This window comes from Ovis canadensis, chromosome 16 (assembly GCF_042477335.2).
Source record: "Ovis canadensis isolate MfBH-ARS-UI-01 breed Bighorn chromosome 16, ARS-UI_OviCan_v2, whole genome shotgun sequence".
In the NCBI taxonomy this organism is placed as follows: Eukaryota; Metazoa; Chordata; class Mammalia; order Artiodactyla; family Bovidae; genus Ovis; species Ovis canadensis.
This window is the reverse complement of record NC_091260.1, coordinates 13,375,858-13,397,494: the sequence shown is the minus strand read 5'-3', so window position 1 is coordinate 13,397,494 and position 21,637 is coordinate 13,375,858. Positions and strand designations below refer to the sequence as shown.

General features: G+C 44.4%; 1 long non-coding RNA gene across 6 annotated transcripts in view; it reads right to left on the bottom strand.

Moving 5' to 3' along the window:
- Window positions 1-21,637, bottom strand: part of LOC138421672 (uncharacterized) — a 122,028-nt gene that overhangs the window by 75,356 nt on the left and 25,035 nt on the right. For 5 of the 6 annotated variants that reach the window (XR_011249584.1, XR_011249588.1, XR_011249587.1 and 2 more), the window contains exon 2: window positions 19,667-19,874. This is a non-coding gene — a long non-coding RNA (uncharacterized lncRNA). Of the gene's footprint in view, window positions 1-6,805; window positions 6,934-19,666; window positions 19,875-21,637 lie in introns of those variants that run through there. The other variant, XR_011249589.1, reaches the window with a different exon arrangement.

Sequence of the window (21,637 nt, the reverse complement as noted above, 5' to 3'; positions counted from 1 at the left end):
ATGAAGAACAGGAAACCCAAAAGAGAACTGAACAAATGATATACTCAGAAACTTACAGAAGAGGAAACTTGAGTGGTTAATATGCAAACAAGGGGGGCGGACTAAATTTACTAGTAAACAATAAGATGCAAACTATAACTAGTTATCTCATCAGATTAGCAAAATTTAGAAAGTGAAAAAATACAAAGTGTTGACATGTCTATAAGAAAACAACCACCAAACAGTCTTGCACTGCTGATGGGAGACAAAGCCAGAACAGCAAAAGTGGAGAGTGATCTGGCTGAATTTCCATCCTTCATCAATTCTAATAAAATTAAATAAAATATATATTTTTATATGTGCAATCCTGAAAGGTTGTTGCTGAACAAAAGGACGCCGGGATTCTTGGCCTCCGGGGAAGAATTTAATCCGGGGCCAGAGACTAGGCTTGATTGCTCAGAGCTTTCATGTAATAAAGTTTTGCTGCTGCTAAGTCGCTTCAGTCGTGTCCGACTCTGTGTGACCCCATAGACAGCAGCCCACCAGGCTCCCCCGTCCCTGGGAATCTCCAGGCAAGAACACTGGAGTGGGTTGCCATTTCCTTCTCCAATGCATGAAAGTGAAAAGTGAAGTGAAGTTGCTCAGTCGTGTCTGACTCTTAGCGACCCCATGGACTGCAGCCCACCAGGCTCCTCCGTCCATGGGATTTTCCAGGCAAGAGGACTGGAGTGGGTGCCATCGCCTTCTCCAGGAACTTGTTAGAGGTGCATATCTTCAGGCCCTGCCCCAGCCTCCTGAATCAGAACCTCTGGGGAAGGCCCAGCTTTGTGTGTGGAGAATGCATCCCCTGTATAAAAACACTAAATGCAAACTACTCTAAAGTGACAGAGAGCCAATCGTTGGTTACAAAGGCTGGGAGGGTAAGACGGTGGGATTGCTAAGGGGCATGAAGAAACTGTGGGGGGCTGATAGACATGCTCTCTATGCTATGATGATGGCTTCACGCACAAACCATACAGTAAAATTTTTCTAACTGTACACTTAGAAAAAGAAAAGATTAAAAGTAATATGATGTGTCAAGAGGAATTCCCTGCCTTTTCAGTGCCTGGGATTCTGAGCTTTCACTGCCAGGGCCCAGGTTTGACCCCTGCGGCTCCCCACTCCAGTAGTCTTGCCTGGAGAATTCCATGGACAGAGAAGCCTGGCAGGCTATAGTCCATGAGGTCACAAAGAGTCAGACATGACTGAACGACTAAGACTTTCACTACTTTTTTTACATTTGGGGAACTAAGATCCCGCTGGCCATAAGGTAGGGCCAAAAAAAAAAAAAAAAGCTATTGTGAACTTAATAGAAATACTCTACCACTTAGCTCTATACTCTAGGAAACTGTAAGGGCTCCATGAATACCAATCACCATCACCATCCTCCTTTTCATCATCATGGTAATTAAGGGTTAAGAGAAGCAGACACTCCTAAAGACTGGATGCATCTTCCGCTGTTAAAATGGCATCTCAAAGCTTGCTGTCTTGGCTTATTTGATCCTGCATATTTCTGTTCCAATTAATCCTTAACTATATTTTTTGAAATGCAGGGCTATTTTGCTTTTCAAAGTGAGTATTTTTTTTAATATATTTACTTATTTATCTGGCTCTGCCATGTCTTAGTTGCAACACGAGGGATTTTCAGTCTTCATTGCAGCACGTGGGATCCTTAGTTGCAGCATGCTGCTACTGCTAAATTGCTCCAGTCGTGTCCGACTCTGTGCAACCCCAGAGACGGCAGCCCACCAGGCTCCCCCGTCCGCATGCAAATGCTTAATTGTGGCATGTGGAATCTGATTCTCTGACCAGGGATCAAACCTGGGCCCCTGTATTGGGAGTAGAATCTCAGCCACTGGACCACCAGAGAGGTCACCAAAGGGAGCATTTAATTAATGTTTTCACAGGTTCTGCTTCCTACCCATCTAATCCTTGAGAAACTTTAAAAATCTAATCACCAACTGTGGCCTCAAGTCACATGTGAGAAAACAGTGGTGTGAGCTAAATACTATACTATAAAATGGTTACCAGAAGCTTGGCCTCTCTGTACACCGGTGCCAAATCAAATCTCTGAGACAGAGTTTGGGGTGAAGTAGAAAAGGATAGTATTATTGCTTTGCCAAGCAAAGGGGACACACTGGGCTTCTGCTTGAAAAGCTTTGTGTCCCAACCCAGGATGATTTGATGAGGGGTTTTAAAACAATGATACAAAGGTGGGTCCTGGCAAAATTAGGGTGTGAATAGGGCTTGCACTCCCTTAATCTCAGGTAGTCTCAGGTCTCCTAGTCTTGATGAACTTCTCATCCCTTTACTCTTGCCTCAGATGGTTTCTTGGCTGCTCCTCCCTTAAATAGCAACTGTTGGAATCTTCTGTCTAGAAATCAGGGAAGGTCCTGAAGGCTGGAATCTTGCCTACAAGAAATGGGGAGAGAAAGAACTCAGACCCAGGGAGCCCCACAGGGCCCTGCTCTATTTCAAGATGAGAAGAAAGCGAACTGGATTAGGTGAGTACCAACTGTGAGCCACAATTGGGGCTAGATGCTTTTTTCACCAAAATTCTGCAGTGTAGGTACTTTTCGCCTTCCTGGCAGATGAGGTAAACTTGGCTCAAAGAGAAGAAAGTTGTCCACAGTCACACAGCCAGGAAGTGACAAAGTGAGAAATGGAAGTGAATTCTCTCAGATTTCAAAGCCCTGGATTTTTCTATTCTATCATGCTGCTTCCAGGACACCCATTGCCCAGAAAAGCTTGGATGATAGTATTTACTGAGCACTCACTAGATGGACTTCCCTGGGGGCTCAGACGGTAAAGCCTCTGTCTACAATGCGGGAGACCTGGGTTCCATCCCTGGGTCAGGAAGATTCGCTGGAGAAGGAAATGGCAATCCACTCCAATACTATTGCCTGGAAAATCCCATGGACAGAGGAGCCTGGTAGGCTACAGTCCATGGGGTTGCAAAGAGTCGGACATGACTGAGTGACTTCACTTTCCTTTCCTTTCACTGGATGCCCAGTGCTAAAACTATTCCCTGAAAAAAATAAAAATAAAAAAATAAATCTATTCCCTGCATTATCTCATTTAATTCTCATATCAACCCTGTGAAGTGGATAAGGGTGTCATTCCCATTTAACAGAAGAGGAAACTGAGGCTCAGAGAAGCCAAGGCCCCTGCTCAAGTTTGCACTGCTGTGAAGTGTCATGTCTGTGAAACAAGAAAAGGGGCAGTGTACAACCTTTAAAAGAAAGACATAGTCATAGGACACGATAAAAACTGGTTAGAACTAAATAGATCCAAGATGGCAGAAGATGTGGCTTCCAATGGACGTTGAGCCTCATTCAGTTCAGTTCACTCTCAGTCGTGTCCGACTCCTTGCGACCCCATGAATCATAGCACACTAGGCCTCCTTGTCCATCACCAATGCTCAGAGTTCACTCAAACTCATGTCCATCGGGTTAGTGATGCCATCTAACCATCTCATCCTCTGTTGTCCCCTTCTCCTCCTGACCCCAATCCCTCCCAGCACCAGAGTCTTTTCCAGTGAGTCAACTCTTCTCATGAGGTGGCCAAAGTATTAGAGTTTCAGCTTCAGCATTAGTCCTTCCAATGAACACCCAGGACTGATCTCCTTTAGGATGGACTGGTTGAATCTCCTTGCAGTCCAAGGGACTCTCAAGAGTCTTCTCCAACATTACAGTTCAAAAGCATCAATTCTTCAGTGCTCAGCTTTCTTCACAGTCCAACTCTCACATCCGTACATGACTACTGGAAAAACCATAGCCTTTGCCAACACAGACCTTTGTTGGCAAAGTAATGTCTCTGCTTTTCAATATGCTATCTAGGTTGGTCATAACTTTCCTTCCAAGGAGTAAGCGTCTTTTAATTTCATGGCTGCAGTCACCATCTGCAGTGATTTTGGAGGCCCGCAAAATAAAGTCTGACACTGTTTCCACTGTTTCCCCATCTATTTGCCATGAAGTGATGGGACCGGATGCCATGATCTTCGTTTTCTGAATGTTGAGCTTTAAACCAATTTTTTCACTCTCCTCTTTCACTTTCATCAAGAGGCTTTTGAGTTCCTCTTCACTTTCTGCCATAAGGGTGGTGTCATCTGCATATCTGAGGTGATTGATATTTCTCCTGGCAATCTTGATGCCAGTTTATGCTTCTTCCAGCCCAGCGTTTCTCATGATGTACTCTGCATAAGAGTTAAATAAGCAGGGTGACAATATCCAGCCTTGACATGCTCCTTTTCCTATTTGGAACCAGTCTGTTGTTCCATGTCCAGTTCTAACTGTTGCTTCCTGACCCGCATACAGGTTTCTCAAGAGTCGTGTCAGGTGGTCAGGTATCCCCATCTCTTTCAGAATTTTCCAGTTTATTGTGATACACACACTCAAAGGCTTTGGCATAGTCAATAAAGCAGAAATAGATGCTTTTCTGGAACTCTGTTGCTTTTTCCATGATCCAGCGGATGTTGGCAATTTGGTCTCTGGTTCCTCTGCCTTTTCTAAAACCAGCTTGAACATCTGGAAGTTCACGGTTCATGTATTGCTGAAGCCTGGCTTGGAGAATTTTAAGCATTACTTTACTAGCATGTGAGATGAGTGCAATTGTGTGATAGTTTGATCATTCTTTGGCATTGCCTTTCTTTGGGATTGGAATGAAAACTGACCATTTCTAGTCCTGTGGCCACTGTTGAGTTTTCCAAATTTGCTGGCATATTGAGTGCAGCACTTTCACAGCATCTTCTTTCAGGATTTGAAATGGCTCAACTGGAATTCCACCACATCCACTAGCTTTGTTCATCATGATGCTTTCTAAGGTCCACTTGACTTCACATTCCAGAATGTCTGGCTCTAGATGAGTGATCACAGCATTGTGATTATCTTGGTTGTGAAGCTCTTTTTTGTACAGTTCTTCTGTGTATTCTTGCCACCTCTTCTTAATATCTTCTGCTTCTGTTAGGTCCATACCATTTCTGTCCTTTATGGAGCCCATCTTTGCATGAAATGTTTGCTTGGCATCTCTAATGTTCTTGAAGAGATCTCTAGTCTTTCCCATTCTGTTGTTTTCCTCTATTTCTTTGCACTGATCGCTGAGGAAGGGCTCATTATGCACTCATAACACATTAACCTAAAGTAAGTGGCACACCCACTGGCACCATGACAGTTCTCAGGCTGACCATCAAAGGTCAAAAAGTAGGTGGTGGCCCAATTCCTGGAAATCCCCACCCCATTTCCAAATAGTTAAAATAATCCTCCTCCTCATTAGCCTTTGAAGTTACCCAGCCCATAAAAACAAACCACCCATATTTCAGTGCCTCTCACCTTCTGAGATGGCCTTCATTGTCTCTGTGGAGTGTGTTTCTCTCTAAAGAAATTCACTTCTTACCTATCACTTTGTCTCTCACTGAAGTCTTTCTACAATGAGACATCAAGAACCTGAGCTTCATTAAGTCATGAGATCAGATGTGTGAGCTCAGTTGCAAGACTGTGTGTTCAAGCCCCAATCTGAGCTGCACGTTTGCAGTTGGGATTCTAACCCAGGCCTGCTGGATACCAAACAGCCAGCACAGAACCACCTCATGCCATCTGCTTGTCATCCCTACCTCTCACATTTCTCTGGAAACACCTGGTTGAAAAAAAGAAAATAGATTCTTATATCCCAAATTATTCAGATTTCATATTGATTCCTTTGCTCAGTCCATAGTTAGTCAATTTGTAGTGAACACTCTAGGAATCAAGGGGAGACAAAGATGAAGGCCTTTGCAATACAAACACTGTGGTGACCATCATTATCCAACTACAGAATCCCAGAAGCCAAACCTGGCTGCACAGCCACATTTTCTAGGCTTCCTCATTGCCCCCATGCCCCCTCAGCAGAGACGGTATCAGTGACTTGCATTGCAATGAATTAAAATGTCTTCAAGCCTGAAATCGTTTTCCAGAAATATTGGGCAAAAGGCTAAATCTTTTCTCCAAGCTTCTCTCCCCTAAGCTTAGGATCTGCTTTCAACTCTGAGATGGGTTTCTGAGAAGCAGGACAGAATAGCACCATCTGTGCCCCCAGCTAGGAGAGGAGGTCAATGACTGGCTGGTCAGGGACATAACAGGCAGGTTGCCTTGCCCTAAGGCAGGGACAGCTCTGTGATCCCATGTGTGCTGCAGAGTACCCGGGAAGGTAAAGCTAAAGGAGATGCCCACGGAGACCACATTCTGACTAGGCTTTTTGCCAGCTTGGTCTGGCTTTCTCATTCACGTTTTTGTTGTTGTTGTTGTTATTCCCTCAAAAAATGGCTTAATCAATGAATATCATCTCAGGTTTGGCTTCTGGTGAAACCAACCTGAACGGTTGGTGCCAGGAGTGGGCCTAGGAAACAAGCTGTGTGTTGCTTTCCTGTGATTGCTGATTTTCACTTTCAGTGAACACGATGCAGTAAAAGCTGAAGGGGGTGCATGCACTGAAATAGTATCTGCAACATCTGAGGTCTGGGGGGGACAGTCACCAAATAGACAGAATCAGGAGACTCTTGCTCAGCACTGCTGATTTGTTAAAGAGAGAGAATGCGAGATTCACTGATCAACAAATTCAGAGGTTGTGTGTGTGTTTAGCCGCTCAGTCCTGTCTGACTCTTTGTGACCTTGCGGATTATAGCACGGCAGGCTCCCCTGTCTAAGGAATTTTCCATGTAAGAATAATGGAGTGGGTTGCCATTTCCTACTCCAGGGGATCTTCCCGACCCAGGGATCGAACCCGAGTCTCCTGCATTGGCAGCAGGATGCTTTACCTCTGTGACACGTAGGAAGCTCCAGGGTCTGCTTGGCAGGGAGGGCACACAGCGCAGGCAAGGGACCGAGTTCTAGAGTGCAAGAACTTCAAAGAAGGCCAGTTCTTGGCTAGGTGCATCCTCTTATACTAAAAGACAAGAGCCCCAGAAAAGAAGGTGAGGATCCTGTTTCTTGGGAGGGGCTACCTGAAGAGATCAGTGCAAACAAATAGAGGAAAACAATAGATTGGGAAAGACTAGAGATCTCTTCAAAAAAATTAGAGATGCCAAGCAAACATTTCATGCAAAGATGGGCACAATAAAGGACATAAACGGCATAGACCTAAGAGAAGGAGAAGACATTAAGAAGAGGTAGCAAGAATACACAGAAGAACTATATTAAAAAGATCTTAATGACCCATATAACCATGATGGTGAAGTCATCATGGAATGTGAAGTCAAGCAGGAAGCATCACTATGAACAAAGCTATGGAAGGTGATGCAATTTCAGTTGAGCTATTTCAAATCCTAAAAGATGATGCTGTGAAAGTGCTGCACTCAATATGCCAGCAAATCTGGAAAACTCAGCAGTGGCCAAAAGACTGGAAAAGGTCAGTTTTCATCCCAATCCCAAAGAAAGGCAATGCCAAAGAGTGTTCAAATTACCACACACTTGCACTCATCTCACACTCTAATAAAGTAATGCTCAAAATTCTCCAAGCCAGGCTTCAACAATATGTGAACCATGAGCTTACAGATGTTCAAGCTGGATTTAGAAAAGGCAGAGGAACCAGAGACCAAATCGCCAACATCTGCTGGATCATCAGAAAAGCAAGAGAGCTCCAGAAAAACATCTACTTCTGTTTATTAACTATGCCAAAGCCTTTGCTGTGAGGATCACAACAAACTGTGGAAAATTCTTAAAGAGATGAAAATACCAGACCACCTGACCTGCCTCTTGAGAAATCTGTATGCAGGCCAAGAAGCAACAGTTAGAACTGGACATGGAACAACAGACTGTTTCCAAATAGGAAAAGGAGTACGTCAAGGCTGCATGTTGTCACTCTGCTTATTTAACTTATACGCAGGGTACATCATGAGAAATGCTGGGCTGGATGAGGCACAAGCTGGAATCAAGATTGCCAGGAGAAATATCAATAATCTCAGATATGCAGATAACACCACCCTTAAGGCAGAAAGCAAAGAGGAACTAAGGAGCCTCCTGATGAAAGTGAAAGAGAAGAATGAAAAAGCTGGCTTAAAACTCAACATTCAAAAAGTGAAGATCATGGCATCCAGAGGCAAATAGAGGACAAAACAGTGTAAACAGTGTCAGACTTTATTCTCTCGGGCTCCAAAATCACTGCAGGGCTTTCCTCATAGCCCAGTTGGTTAAAAAATCCACCTACAATGCAGGAGACCCTGGTTCAATTCCTGGGTCAGGAAGATCCACTGGAGAAGGGATCAGCTACCCACTCCAGTATTCTGGCCTGGAGAATTCCATGGACTGTATAGTCCATGGGGTTGCAAAGAGTCAGACACGATTGAGCAACTTTCACTTCACTTCAAAATCACTGCTGATGGTGACTGCAGCCATGAAATTAAAAGATGCTTGCTTCTTGTGAAAAAAAGCTATGACAAACCTAGACAGCAAATTGAAAAGCAAAGACATTACTTTGCCAACAAAGGTCCATCTAGTTACATCTGTGGTTTTTCTAGTAGTCACGTATGGATGTGAGAGTTGGACCATAAAGAAGGCTGAGCGCTGAAGAAGTGATGCTTTTGAACTGTGGTGCTGGAGAAGACTCTTGAGAGTGCCTTGGACTGCAAGAAGATCAAACTAGCCAATTCTAAAGGAAATCAGTCCTGAATATTCATTGGAAGGTCTGAAGCTGAAGTTCCAATACTTTGGCCACCTGATGCAAACAACCGATTATTTGGGAAAGATCCTGGTGCTGGGAAAGATTGAAGGCAAGAGGGGATGGGGATGACAGAGGATGAGATGGTTGGATGGCATCACTGACATGATGGACAGAGTTTGAGCAAGCTCTGGGAGTTGGTGATGGACAGGGAAGTCTGGCATGCTGCAGTGACTGAACTGAACTGAACCTGAAGAGATACACCCAGATACTCCTGAACCCTCCAGGCCTGCAGACAACATCCTGTTCCCTTGGTGGAAGACAGAGCCACTCTCCACCCTATTTTGCTTGAAAACTGAATTTGGGAAAAAATTCAAGAAAGATCAAAAGGAGAATCCAGTCCATGTATCCTACCAACCTCCCAGAATCCTCCCCGATGGATTCCATCTCGGCTGAGCAAAACAAGCACCACCAGGAAGGATCTTGAGTCAGAGTGATTGGCCAGAGACAATCTGGAAACTAACCCCACCGCCATAAAACCTGAGGCTGTAAGCCACATGGCAGAGCAGTCCTCCTGGGTTCCCTTACCCTGCTGCTCTCTGCCCAGGCACCCCTCCCAATAAAGTCTCTTGCTTTGTCAGCATGTGTCTCCTTGGACAATTCATTTCCAGAGTGTTAGACAAGAGCTCATTCTCAGGCCCTGGAATCAGTTCCCCTTCCTGTGACAAAATGAGGCAGGTGCTTGACAAAGCAATATTGCCCTCCTAGGGCTTTACCCTCCTTTCCTAGCCAGCAGCCTTATAACCAGAGTAAAGCCTTAGCAAGGACCAACTCAGGAAATGCTAGGCCTGCTGAGAAAAGAAAGGGATTATATACCAGACCTGGCCAATATACATAAGCCCAAACTGTCTATGGAAGATTCCAAGAATGATGGATCAAGGTTGGGGCTGAGATATAAACTGGATAAGTAGTTTGCTGATGTGAAAGAGTTCCCCCAGTGATACAGGATTTAACACCCTAGCAAGGGCCCCTGCTTCCCTGGTAGTAAATATCTGCCTGGAATGCAGAGACCCATGTTTGATCCCTGGGTTGGGAAGATCCCCTAGAGAAGGGAATGGCAACCCACTCCATTAGTCTTGTCTGGAGAATCACATAGACAGGGAAGCCTGGCGGGCTACAGTCTAGGGGGTCGCAAAGAGTCAGACACCACTGAGTGACTAAAATAGCATATAAAGGGCCCCAGAGGATGGTTCCAATATGTTGATGGGACAGCACTGGAAAGATTGGGAAAAGCAGTGATACAAACTGAACAATGCAGAGAGACCAGGCCACTGCAAACTGGAGGGAAGAACAGAAAGGCTCAGAGGAGTGAGCATGCTAGAACATGCCTACTGTGTAAGACAGAAAACCCACCAGCTGTCCATGCTCCTTAGGAAGGCCTGGAGGACTCTCCATTCATCAGAGAGATAAGAACTGGGTTGGAGAGGAGGCAAGAGTATCATGAGAAGCCTAATAGTGGCTGTTACAGAAATGCAGAACGTGGAGAATAAAATTCTAGAGTAGCAAAGACCAGTGGAAGCACTCAACTCTAAGAAACAAGATGGTGCCATTACCATAATGGTCAGCAAGGTCAGAAGAGCAGCCAGGAGGCTTGCCCTGCCAGGTCCCCCCAGCAGGGACCCAGGCAAGCGACTCCTCAAACATGGTAATCTTGGGGACAAATTAGGACTCCAACTAGGTTCTGCTCAATATATCCAACCAAAAGACATTAAGAATGGAACTTTCCTCATGATCCAGTAAAGAATCTGCCTGTTGATGCAGGAGACACAGGTTCAATCCCTGGTCTGGGAAGATTCCACATAATATGAGGCAACTAAGTCTGTGCGCTCCAACTAGTAAAGCCAATGAGCTCTAGAGCCCACACGCCGCAACTACTGAGCCCAAGTGCTGCAACTACTGAAGTCCATGTGCCTAAAACTTGTGCTCCACGCAAGAGAAGCCTCCGCAGTAAGAAGCCCAGGCACCAGGAAGGGTAACCCCCACTCACCGCAGTAAGAGAAAGCCCGCACGCAACAACAAAAACCCCGTGCAACCAAAAACAAACAAATAAAAATTTTAAAGGAAAAAAATAGAGAAATTAGGTTTATTAGTTTAAGTACTTAAAAATCCAACCCTGACATGGGAGGAGCTCAAATGACATAATGAGCACAGGGGTCTCCAGTCACACTAGCTCCACTCCGTAGTAAATTCTCTCTAGAGGGTTGAGGCAGAAGCAGGTTTATATCCCCGGAGCTTACCATCCCTGGGGAAAAAAAGGCAAATGAAGGCAACAACATAGAGACTGCGGCCCAGCACTGATCGTATTGTCATTCTGACCAGAGGGATGGAAATGCTGATTGCCAGGCCTGACTACACACCGGGCTGGACCTGAACCGGAGACTGACAGCAGGTTTGTTTCTTAAAGGAAAAAAGGTCTTATTGGGCAGGCAGAACCCAGAGATGTCTTCCAAATACTCACAGCCAAAAGCACGCTACCATATGGTACCATGGTACAAAGACAAGCCCGATGATCAGATTCCCTTTGTCCTGCCCAAGGCAGGAGGGTGGTTTCTGCAGCTCCAGTGAGAACTAAGTATGCCTTGGGTTCAAGTTCAACATTGTCCTTTTTCCTTCTTCTTACTTCTTCCTTCCCCAACCTACTAACACTGACCCAGACTCTATTCTGTTGAAACAAGAGGCAAACAGAAAGGAAACACAAGGTATCCTATGGGACATGATTCCTTCAACCTCCCAGGACTTGAAGAACTGCCAGTACCAAAGATCCTCTTTTTAGGGGAAAAGGAATTGGGACTGATTATTTTGAGGTACTTAGGGAAACTGATGGAGAAGGAGCCATTTCCAAGCAATGTTTTGTACCACTCACTTTATGTAATACAGGTGCTTCTTACTAAAAGATTAGGTTAGTAATCTTTTAAAAAAATCATCATAGGGACTTCCCCAGTGGCCCAGTGGCTAACACTTCATGCTCCCAATGCAGGAGGCCCGGGTTTGATCCCTGGTCAGGGAACTAGATCTAACTAAGAGTTTGCATGCTGCCAGTAAAATCTGTCACGCCACAGTGAGGATCAAAGATCCTGGGTGCTGCAAATGAGATCCAGCACAACCAAATAAATATTTGTTAAATCAAGGAAGAATTTAAATGCACTGTGAAAAAGATACTATAATAAACACTAGCTACCATTTGGGGTTTCCCAGGTGGCTCAGATGGTAAAAGAATCTGCCTCCAATGCAGGAAACTCAGGTTCAATCCCTGGGTCAGGAAGATGCCCTGGAGAAGGGCATGGTAACCCACCCCAGTATTCTTGTCTGGAGAATCCCATGAACAGAAGAGCCTGGTGGGCTACAGTCTATGGAATCACAAAGAGTTGGATACAACTGAGCATACACACACCATTTATTCAGTTCAGTTCAGTTCGGTCACTCAGTCGTGTTCGACTCTTTGCGACCCCATGAACCGCAGCACGCCAGGCCTCTCTGTCCATTACCAACTCCCAGAGTTCACCCAAACTCATGTGAATTGAGTCGGTGATGCCATCCAGTCGTCTCATCCTCTGTCATCCCCTTCTCCTCCTGCCCTGAATCCCTCCAGCATCAGGGTCTTTTCCAATGAGTCAACTCTTCGCATGAGGTGGCCAAAGTATTGGAGTTTCAGCTTCAACATCAGTCCTTCCAATGAACACCTAGGACTGGTCTCCTTTAGGAGGGACTGGTTGGATCTCCTGGCAGTCCAAGGGACTCTCAGGAGTCTTCTCCAACACCACAGTTCAAAAGCATCAATTCTTTGGCACTCAGCTTTCTTTATAGTTCAACTCTCACATCCAAACATGACCACTGGAAAAACCATAGCCTTGACTAGACGGACCTTTGTTGGCAAAGTAATATCTCTGCTTTTTAATATGTTATCTAGATTGGTCATAACTTTCCTTCCAAGGAGTAAGCATCTTTTAATTTCATGGCTGCGATCACCATCTACAGTGATTTTGGAGCCCCAAAAAATAAAGTCTGACACTGTTTCCATTGTTTCCCATCTATTTCCCATGAAGTGATGGGACCAGATGCCGTGATCTTCATTTTCTGAATGTTGAGCTTTAAGCCAACTTTTTCACTCCTCTTTCACTTTCATCAAGAGGCTTTTTAGCTCCTCTTCACTTTCTGCCATAAGGGTGGTGTCATCTGCATATCTGAGGTTATTGATATTTCTCCCGGCATTCTTGATTCCAGCTTGTGTTTCTTCCAGTCCAGCATTTCTCTTGATGTACTCTGCATATAAGTTAAATAAGCAGGGTGACAATACACCCTTGACGTGCTCCTTTTCCTATTTGGAACCAGTCTGTTGTTCCATTTATTAAATATCCTCTATTCCCAGGAAAATTTTAAAATTCTATGAGGTACATATTATTATCCTCATTTTACAGATAAGAAAACTGAGTCTCAGAACCTACCCAAGGTTCCAATGTCAGTAAGTAACAGATAAGAATTTGAACTAAGGTCTGTTTCCAAAGCCATCATAGTATTTTGTATCACACACTCTAAAAGAAAGGAATCCCATGGCAATGATTTTTATACTATTATTGATAATGTCTCAGAATATTAATCTTATACATGAAGTTTTTATATCTAAATTTATTTACAGTGAAATGTGTCTGTGGGTTATTCTGATAGTTACTGGGAATAATCAGTATTAAATTCTTTCAACACTGAGATTACAGCCAAACATGAGTTTGTTCATCCCCTTGAATGTGTTCTGTGCCACTGAGCCTTCCATGTAGTTTGGCATAGTGGTCAAGAGCACTGGCTATGGTGTCAGACTGCGAGACCCAGCTCTAATGAGCTGAATGACCCTAAAATGTAGCTTATTCAGTTAGGGCCTTAGTTTTCCCTTCCATAAAATCAGTGCAATAAGAGGACACATGTCATGAGATTTTTATGATAATCAAACAAAGTCTTCTAAGTAGAACTCTCACCACCATATCGGTTACATAAAAAGTATTCCATAAGCACTCCTCCCAGACTGTAAGCAACTTGAAGGCAGGGAGCGTGTGTGATTTTCTTGACCATTGCAACCCTAGAACCTAGTTCAGGATTGTGCACCTGAATGGTTATAGGCACTCAATAAACATTTGTTGAGTAAATGTTTCATTTAAGTCAGTTCCCTTAACCCTGAAGAAATCTATGAAGTAAGGACAGACAATGGACACAATTCTTTTAAATGTAAAATCCATTTAGGTAGTGCTAGGTTCCAGGAAGAAAAACAAAGACAAGCACAGAAAGTAACAGGAGAAAGAGGGTAAAGTGTGTTGTAGAGAGCCAAGGGCTAAATCAAGGGAGGGACAAAGCCAGTGGGGGAGTTTTGGGGACAAACTGTTTGTATTCCCCCCAAAATCCACAGATTGAACCCTTACCCCTTCAATGCTGTATTTGGAGATAAGGCCACTAGGGAAGCAATTAAGGTGAAATGAGGTCATAAGGGTGGGGCTCTGATGCAATAGGGTTAGAGTCCTTGTAAGAAGAAATGCAAGAGAGGAGGAAAGGCCGCATCAGCACACAGTGAGATGGAGGCCACCTGCAAGCCCGGAGAAGAGGCCTCAGAATGAAACTTACCTCGTCAGCAGCTTAATCTTGCACTTCTCAGCCTCCAGACTTGTGAGACATAAGTTTCTAAGTTACCCAGACTGTGGTGTTCTACCATGACTGTTCAAGCTAAAATAGAGCATGTTCTAGGAAAAGGGAACATGAAGTGCAAAGGCCCGAAAGAAAACAGTAAGCTCCTACTGTACAGCACAGGGAATTATAGTCAATATCTTGAGATGAACCATATGGAAAAGAATATTAAAACAGAGACTTCCCTGGTGATCCAGGAGTTAAGAATTCCCCTTGCAATGCAAGGGACAACAGCTTGATCCCTGGTCAGGGAAACCACATGCCCCAGGGTAACAAAAATCCTACTTGCTGCAAGACCTGATACAGCCAAATCAATAAATTCTTAAAGAATATAAAAAAGAATGTATATATAATGGAGGCACTTTGCTATACAGCAGAAATTAACACATTATAAATCAACTATGCTTCAATTAAAAATAAATTTAAAAATAAATAAACAAGATAGATAATTAACAAGAACTACCGTATAGCACAAGGAACTATACTCAATATTTTGTAATAACCTATATGGGGAAAAAGGCATATATGTGTATATGAATATATATATACGAATCACTTTGCTCTATACCTGAAACTAACACAATACAGTAAATCAACTATATTCTGTATGATAGCTTACAGGTTAATGGTGTTGGATTCGTCATCTCTGAAGAAATTTAGCTTTGGGACCAGGGACCAGGCTTGATCACTCAAGAGCTTTCGTGTGGCAGAGTTTTATTAAAGTATGAAAAAGGGACAGAGAAAGCTTCTGACACAGACATCAGAAGGGGGACGGAGAGTGCCCCGCCCCTCGATAAGTCTTAGCAGGGGAGCTACATACTTTTTCCAGACCCACTCCCACAACATACATCTTAAATTAACAAGGTTAGAACTAATAATAGAATAATAATTGAAAGATCTTACCAGACCAACTCCCACAACATAAATCTTAAGATAATAAGATTAGTCAGAAGGTTATTGTTAACAAAAAACATGTCCTCGAGCAAGATACACTGTTATATTTCTACACTGATGAAGCAATGTACAAAAAAAAAAAAGTTTGCCCTTTTCTCCTCTTCGAGAGCCCCTTTCTCCTTCTCAAGGGCTCCAGACCCTTTTCTCCTCCTCAAGGGCCCCAAACTCCTTATCAACCTACCTAAGAATTAACTCTCTCATATATTTCAATTAAAAAAAAAAAAAAAAGGTCCTGTAGGAGATTGGAGACCAAGGAACAGCAGAAGTCAAGTAAATGAGCAAGAGAGAAAGTAATAAGGTCAGGGAGCCAGGCCAGTCCTGCCACAAAGGTTCTAACAGCAGAGCTCAGAAGAAAGCCACTACCCCAGAAAAAATGATTATCATCACCATAATATTCAAAGAATAACTCACTTTTTCCTCAAGCTTACATAAAGTATAAACAAAAGCCTTTTTGGAAAACTAAGATATTTGTATAGTTCTCTGTATAAATCATACTCTCGCCATGTAAATTTAGTTTCTACACAAAGCAGACTGCTATGCGCCTGACCCTTCTATTGTGAAATTCTGGTATAACAGCTGGAAATAGAATCCCTTCCTCTCCCTCAGGCAATGGCAGTGCCAAATGTGTTCCAGCTCTGAGCCACGAGAGCCTTAACCCTCCGTTTCCAGCTGGGGCCCACGTGAAGGGTACTAGGGAAAGGATCTGATTTCCCTGCACTATCAGATCTGGCCAAGACTGCTGTTTTTCATGCCAGGATGGATCTGCAGACCTGGTGAATGCTACAATCACTGGAGATAATTAAACTGGCAGGACTGTACTTGACCTCAAAGAATGAAGGAAGTAGCTATGCAGGATTTACCTTCTTCAATGCCAGTATTATAAAATTGGCAATGAGGGACTTTCTGGTGGTCAAGTGGCTAAGACTCCATGCTCCCAATGCAGGGGGCCTGGGTTCCATTCCTGGTCAGGAAACTAAAACCCCAAATCCAATGGATCAACTAAGCCCACATGCCACAATGAAGACCCAGCAAGGCCAATTTTTTTAAATAAAATGAAACAATAAATAAATAAATGAAGTTGGCATTGGTATCTACTTCCTCCTGATGCCATTTAGTTTTGCAGGCAAAAATGCAGCAGGGGGAGGGAGTCAAGTGGATTGGAAAGTCAGATGCAGAGGTCAAAGTTGGGGAACATAGTTTTATGCATAAATGTCTGCCTTTTTTCTAAAGCGGTGATTGGCAGGGTGTCAACTACAAATTTTTAAAGAGATGGGAATACTAGACCACCAGACCTGCCCCCTCAGAAATTCATATGCAGGTCAAGAAGTAACAGTTTGAACTGGACATGAAACAACAGACTGGTTCCAAATAGCAAAAGGAGTATGTCAAGACTGTATATTGTCACTCTGCTTATTTAAATTATATGGAGAGTACATCATGAGAAATGCTGGACTGGATGAAGCACAAGCTGGAATGAAGATTGCCGGGAGAAATATCAATAACCTCAGATATGCAGATGACACCACTCTTATGGCAGAAAGCGGAGAACTAAAGAGCCTCTTGATGAAAGTGAAAGAGGAGAGGGAAAAGTTGGCTCAAAACTCAATATTCAGAAAACTAAGATCATGGCATCTTGTCCCATCACTTCATGGCAAATAAATGGGGAAACAGTGGAAACAGTGTCAGACTTTATTGTGGGGGGCTCCAAAATCACTGCAGATGGTGACTGCAGTCATGAATTTAAAAGACACTTGCTCTTGGAAGAAAAGTTATGACCAACCTAGACAGCATATTCAAAAGCAGAGACATTACTTTGCTAACAAAGGTCCATCTAGTCAAAGCTATGGTTTTTCCAGTAGTCATGTATGAATGTGAGAGTTGGACTATAAAGAAAGCTGAGCAGCAAACAATTGATGCTTTTGAACTGTGGTGTTGGAGAAGACTCTTGAGAGTCCCTTGGACAACAAGGAGACCCAACCAGTCCATCCTAAAAGAGCCCAGTCCTGAATAGTCATTGGAAGGGCTGATGTTGAAGCTGAAACTCCAATACTTTGGCCACCTGATGCGAAGAACTGACTCACTGGAAAAGACCCTGATGCTGGGAAAGATTGAGGGCAGGAGAAGAAGGGACGACTGAGGATGAGACGGTTGGATGGCATCACCGACGTGATGGACATGAGTTTGAGTAGGCTCTGGGAGTTGGTGATGGACAGGGAGGGCTGACGTGCTACAGTCCACAAAGAGTCACAAAGAGTTAGACACAACTGAGTGACTGAACTGAACTGAACTAAACTACAAATCGGCACTTTCCGAGAGCATTCCTAATGACTAAACAAGGGCATTTGCCATATCTCTCTGAGGAGACTTAACCCCTGCTGATGCAGCTGTTTTGACCTTCAACACCCGCTAAGGGAGTGCAGGGTGGAGTGGGGCATTCTGTGCTCCAGGGAATCTAGTGGGACAAATCTTTAGATAGTTGGGTATTTTCAGGAACAGATTTTATGATCCCAATCCTTGCATCTCCTCATATCCAGAAAATCCCTTCATGATGACACCAGATACTGGTGACCAGCAGAAATCCTCTTGTCATGTAGGCACTTGATTTCATTGAACTTGCACTTTATTGTATCTTATATATTGACCTTCCCTGCCTGTCTCATTGGAGCAGTCTCTCAGCTGTCTGATGCTTCCCCAGCTGCAGTCCTCATTTTGTCCCAAATAAAACTTAACTCGCAGTTCTCAAGTTGTGCATCTTTTTAGGCAACAAGGGCTGCCCTGGTAATTCACTGATTAAAAATCCACTTTGCGATGCAGGGGACATGAGTTCGTACCCTGGTCTGGGAAGATCCCACATCCCATGGGGCAACAGAGCCCACGCACAACTACCGAAGCACATGAGCCCTAGGGCCTGTGCTCCACAATAAGAAAAGCCACTGATGTCAAGCACGGCTGTGGCACTCGAGGACATGGAGGTGTTTCTGTCCCCCATTACTTGTAGGCAGGACTCCTGCCTCCATGACCTTCTCTGAGTTTGAAAGGGCAGTATCACGTTAGTGCAGTCGCTCACTCATGTCTGACTCTTTGCGACCCCATGGACTGTAGCACGTCAGGCCTCTCTGTCCATCACCAACTCCTGGAGCTTCCTCAGACTCATGTCCATCACGTCGGTGATGCCATCCAACCATCTCATCCTCTGTCATCCCCTTCTCCCGCCTTCATTTCCCAGCATCAGGGTCTTTTCCAGTGAGTCAGTTCTTCGCATCAGGTGGCCAAAGTATTGGAGTTTCAGTTCAGTATCAGTCCTTCCAAAGAGTATTCAGGACTAATTTCCTTCAGGATAGACTGGTTGGATCCCTCACAGTCCAAGGGACTCTCAAGAGTCTTCTGCAAAACCACAGTTCAAAAGCATCAGTTCTTTGGTGCTCAGCTTTCTTTCTAGTTCAACTCTCACATCCAGACATGACTACTGGAAAAACCGAAGCTTTGACTAGATGGACCTTTGTTGGCAAAGTAATGTCTCTGCTTTTTAACATGCTGTCTAGTTGGGTCATAGCTTTTCTTCCAAGGAGCAAGCGTCTTTTAATTTCATGGCTGTAGTCACCATCTGCTGTAATTTGGGAGCCACTCAAAATAAAGTCCATCACTGTTTCCATTGTTTCCCCATCTATTTCCCATGAAGTGATGAGACCAGATGCCATGATCTTAGCTTTCTGAATGTTGAGCTTTAAGCCAACTTCTTCACTCTCCTCTTTGACTTTCATCAAGAGGCTCTTTAGTTCTTCTTCACTTTCTGCCATAAGGGTGGTGTCATCTGCATATCTGAGGTTATTGATATTTCTTCTGAAAATCTTGATTCCAGCTTGTGCTTCTTCCAGCCCAGCGTTTCTCATGATGTACTCTGAATATAAGTTAAATAAGCAGGGTGACAATATACAGCCTTGATGTACTCTTTTCCATACTTGGAAATAAAAGAGTTATTTTTCTGCTGATCTCCAAGTTCATCTGTCAGTGTCCTATCTTTTTGGCTTTTTATAGTGTTTATGGTGTTCTCAAGGCAAGAATATTGAAGTGGTTTGCCATTCCCTTCTCCAGTGGAGCACATTCTGTCAGACCTCTCCACCATGACCTGTCCGTCTTGAGAGCCCCACACAGCGTGGCTTAGTTTCATTGAGTTAGACAGGGCTGTGGTCCATGTGATCAGATTGGCTAGTTTTCTCTGATTGTGGTTTCAGTCCATCTGCCCTCTGATGCCCTCTCAGCACTTACCATATTACTTGGGTTTCTCTTACCTTGGACGTGGGGTATTTCTTCATGGCTGCTCCAGCAAAGCCTGGCCGCTGCTCCTTACCTTAGATGTGGGGTATTCCTCTCAGCCGCTGCTCTTGACCTTGGATGTAGGGTATCTCCTCTCAGCCGCTGCTCTTGACATTGGATGTGGGGTATCTCCTCTCAGCCGCTGCTCTTGACCTTGGATGTGGGGTATCTCCTCTCAGCTGCTCCTATGCTGTGCAGCCACCACTCCTTCTCATTGGTGATATTACCAGAATCTTGACTCTCTGTGCACCAATGCCAAACAGCGATAAGCAGACAGAATAATGGTGGAGAAAAAAAGGGTGGCTTCATTATTTTGCCAGCAAAGGGGGAACACAGTAAGCACCAACTAGTGCCCTCTCCCAACCCCCACTGTGAGTAGGGAAACTTTTATGGTCAGGCAGGAGTATGTGATAAGGATAAAAGCAGTAAGTCTTCTGCAGTTTTAGAAGGGTGGGGTTGCTGACAAGATTACGGTGCATGAAGGACTCTAGGTGGTGTGTCTCCTAACCTTGATGAACCTTGCCTCAGGTGGTTTCCTTGCTGCCTCTACTTTGATTGTATTGACTATAAGATGGCAGAGTAGAAGGGCTTGGGCTCATCTCCTGTGAGAACTCCAAAATTACAACTCGCTGTTGAACAACCATCGACAATGTGGTGACCCAAGGAGAAAAGAACGGAAAAACCAGACCCTTATTAACCTTCCCTCCCATCCCCAGTGTTGTAACTATTAATGAATTGCAGGTCCTCCTGACCAGTATAACCTGTCTCCTGTCCTACCCATAGAGAAAAGGTATTTACCTTACTCTTCCCCCTACCCGGGATACAAGCCTCATCCAATCAGAAAATGACCAGCAAGACCCCTATCCCACTCCTTGTACCTGGCTATAAAAGTGGACTAAGGACTCCTGTTCAATGTTGGTTCTCCCTTGAGCTGGCCTGCTGTCCTAACAGCGTCTCCCAGTCTAATAAAATGTATTTCCCTCTCATTCTGTCTCATGTCTGGAAATTCTTTTCCAACCCATGCACAGACCATGACAGAGAGGAGAATGTTAGATCCCACCAAAGAAAGATGCCCCATGTCCAAGGGCAAAGGAGAAGCCTCAGCAAGATGGCAGGAGGCAAAATCATGTTTAGAATCAAACCCCATACCCGCCAGAGATGCTTGGAGGGCTCAAACAAAGCTTGTGTGCACCAGGACCCAGAGACCCCACAGAGACTAGGCCAGGACTGTGTTTGTCTCCTGTGGAGGTGCGGGTCAGCAGGACCCTGCTGCAGGGGCAGGGCTCTGGGTACAGACCCGGGTATGGCAGAAGCCCTCTTGACGGAGGCCACCATTAACCCCACCACAGAGCTGCCAGAACTTACACAGGACTGGGGAAACAGACTCTTGGAGGGTACGAACAAAACCTTTTGTGCACCAGGACTCAGAAGAAAGGAGCAATGATCCCACAAGAGAGTGACCCAGACTTGCCCAGGAGTGGGTGTCCAGGAGTCTCTGGCAGAGGCGGGGATTGGTGGTGGCTGGCTGCAGGTTCAGGGGCCCTAAGTGCAGCAGTGTGTACACGGGACTTTTTGAAGGAGGTCGCCATTATCTTTATTACCTCCACCATAGTTTAGCCTCAGGTCAAATAACAGGGAGAGAACACAGCCCCACCCATCAACAGGAAATTGGATTAAAGATTTACTGATCATGGCCCCACCCATCAGAAAAAGACCCAGTTCTGCCTCAGTCAGTCTCTCCTTTCAGGAAGCTTCCATAAGCCTCTTATCCTTATCCATCAGAGGGCAGACAGAATGTAACCACAATCACAGAAAACTAACCAAACTGACCACATAGACAACAGGTCTAACTCAATGAAACTATGAGCCATACCATGTAGGGCCACCCAAGATGGACGGGTTACAGTGGAGAGTTCTGACAAAACGTGGTCCACTGGAGAAGGGTATGGGAAACCACTTCACTATTCTTGCTTTGAGAATGCCATGAACACTATGAAAAGGCAAA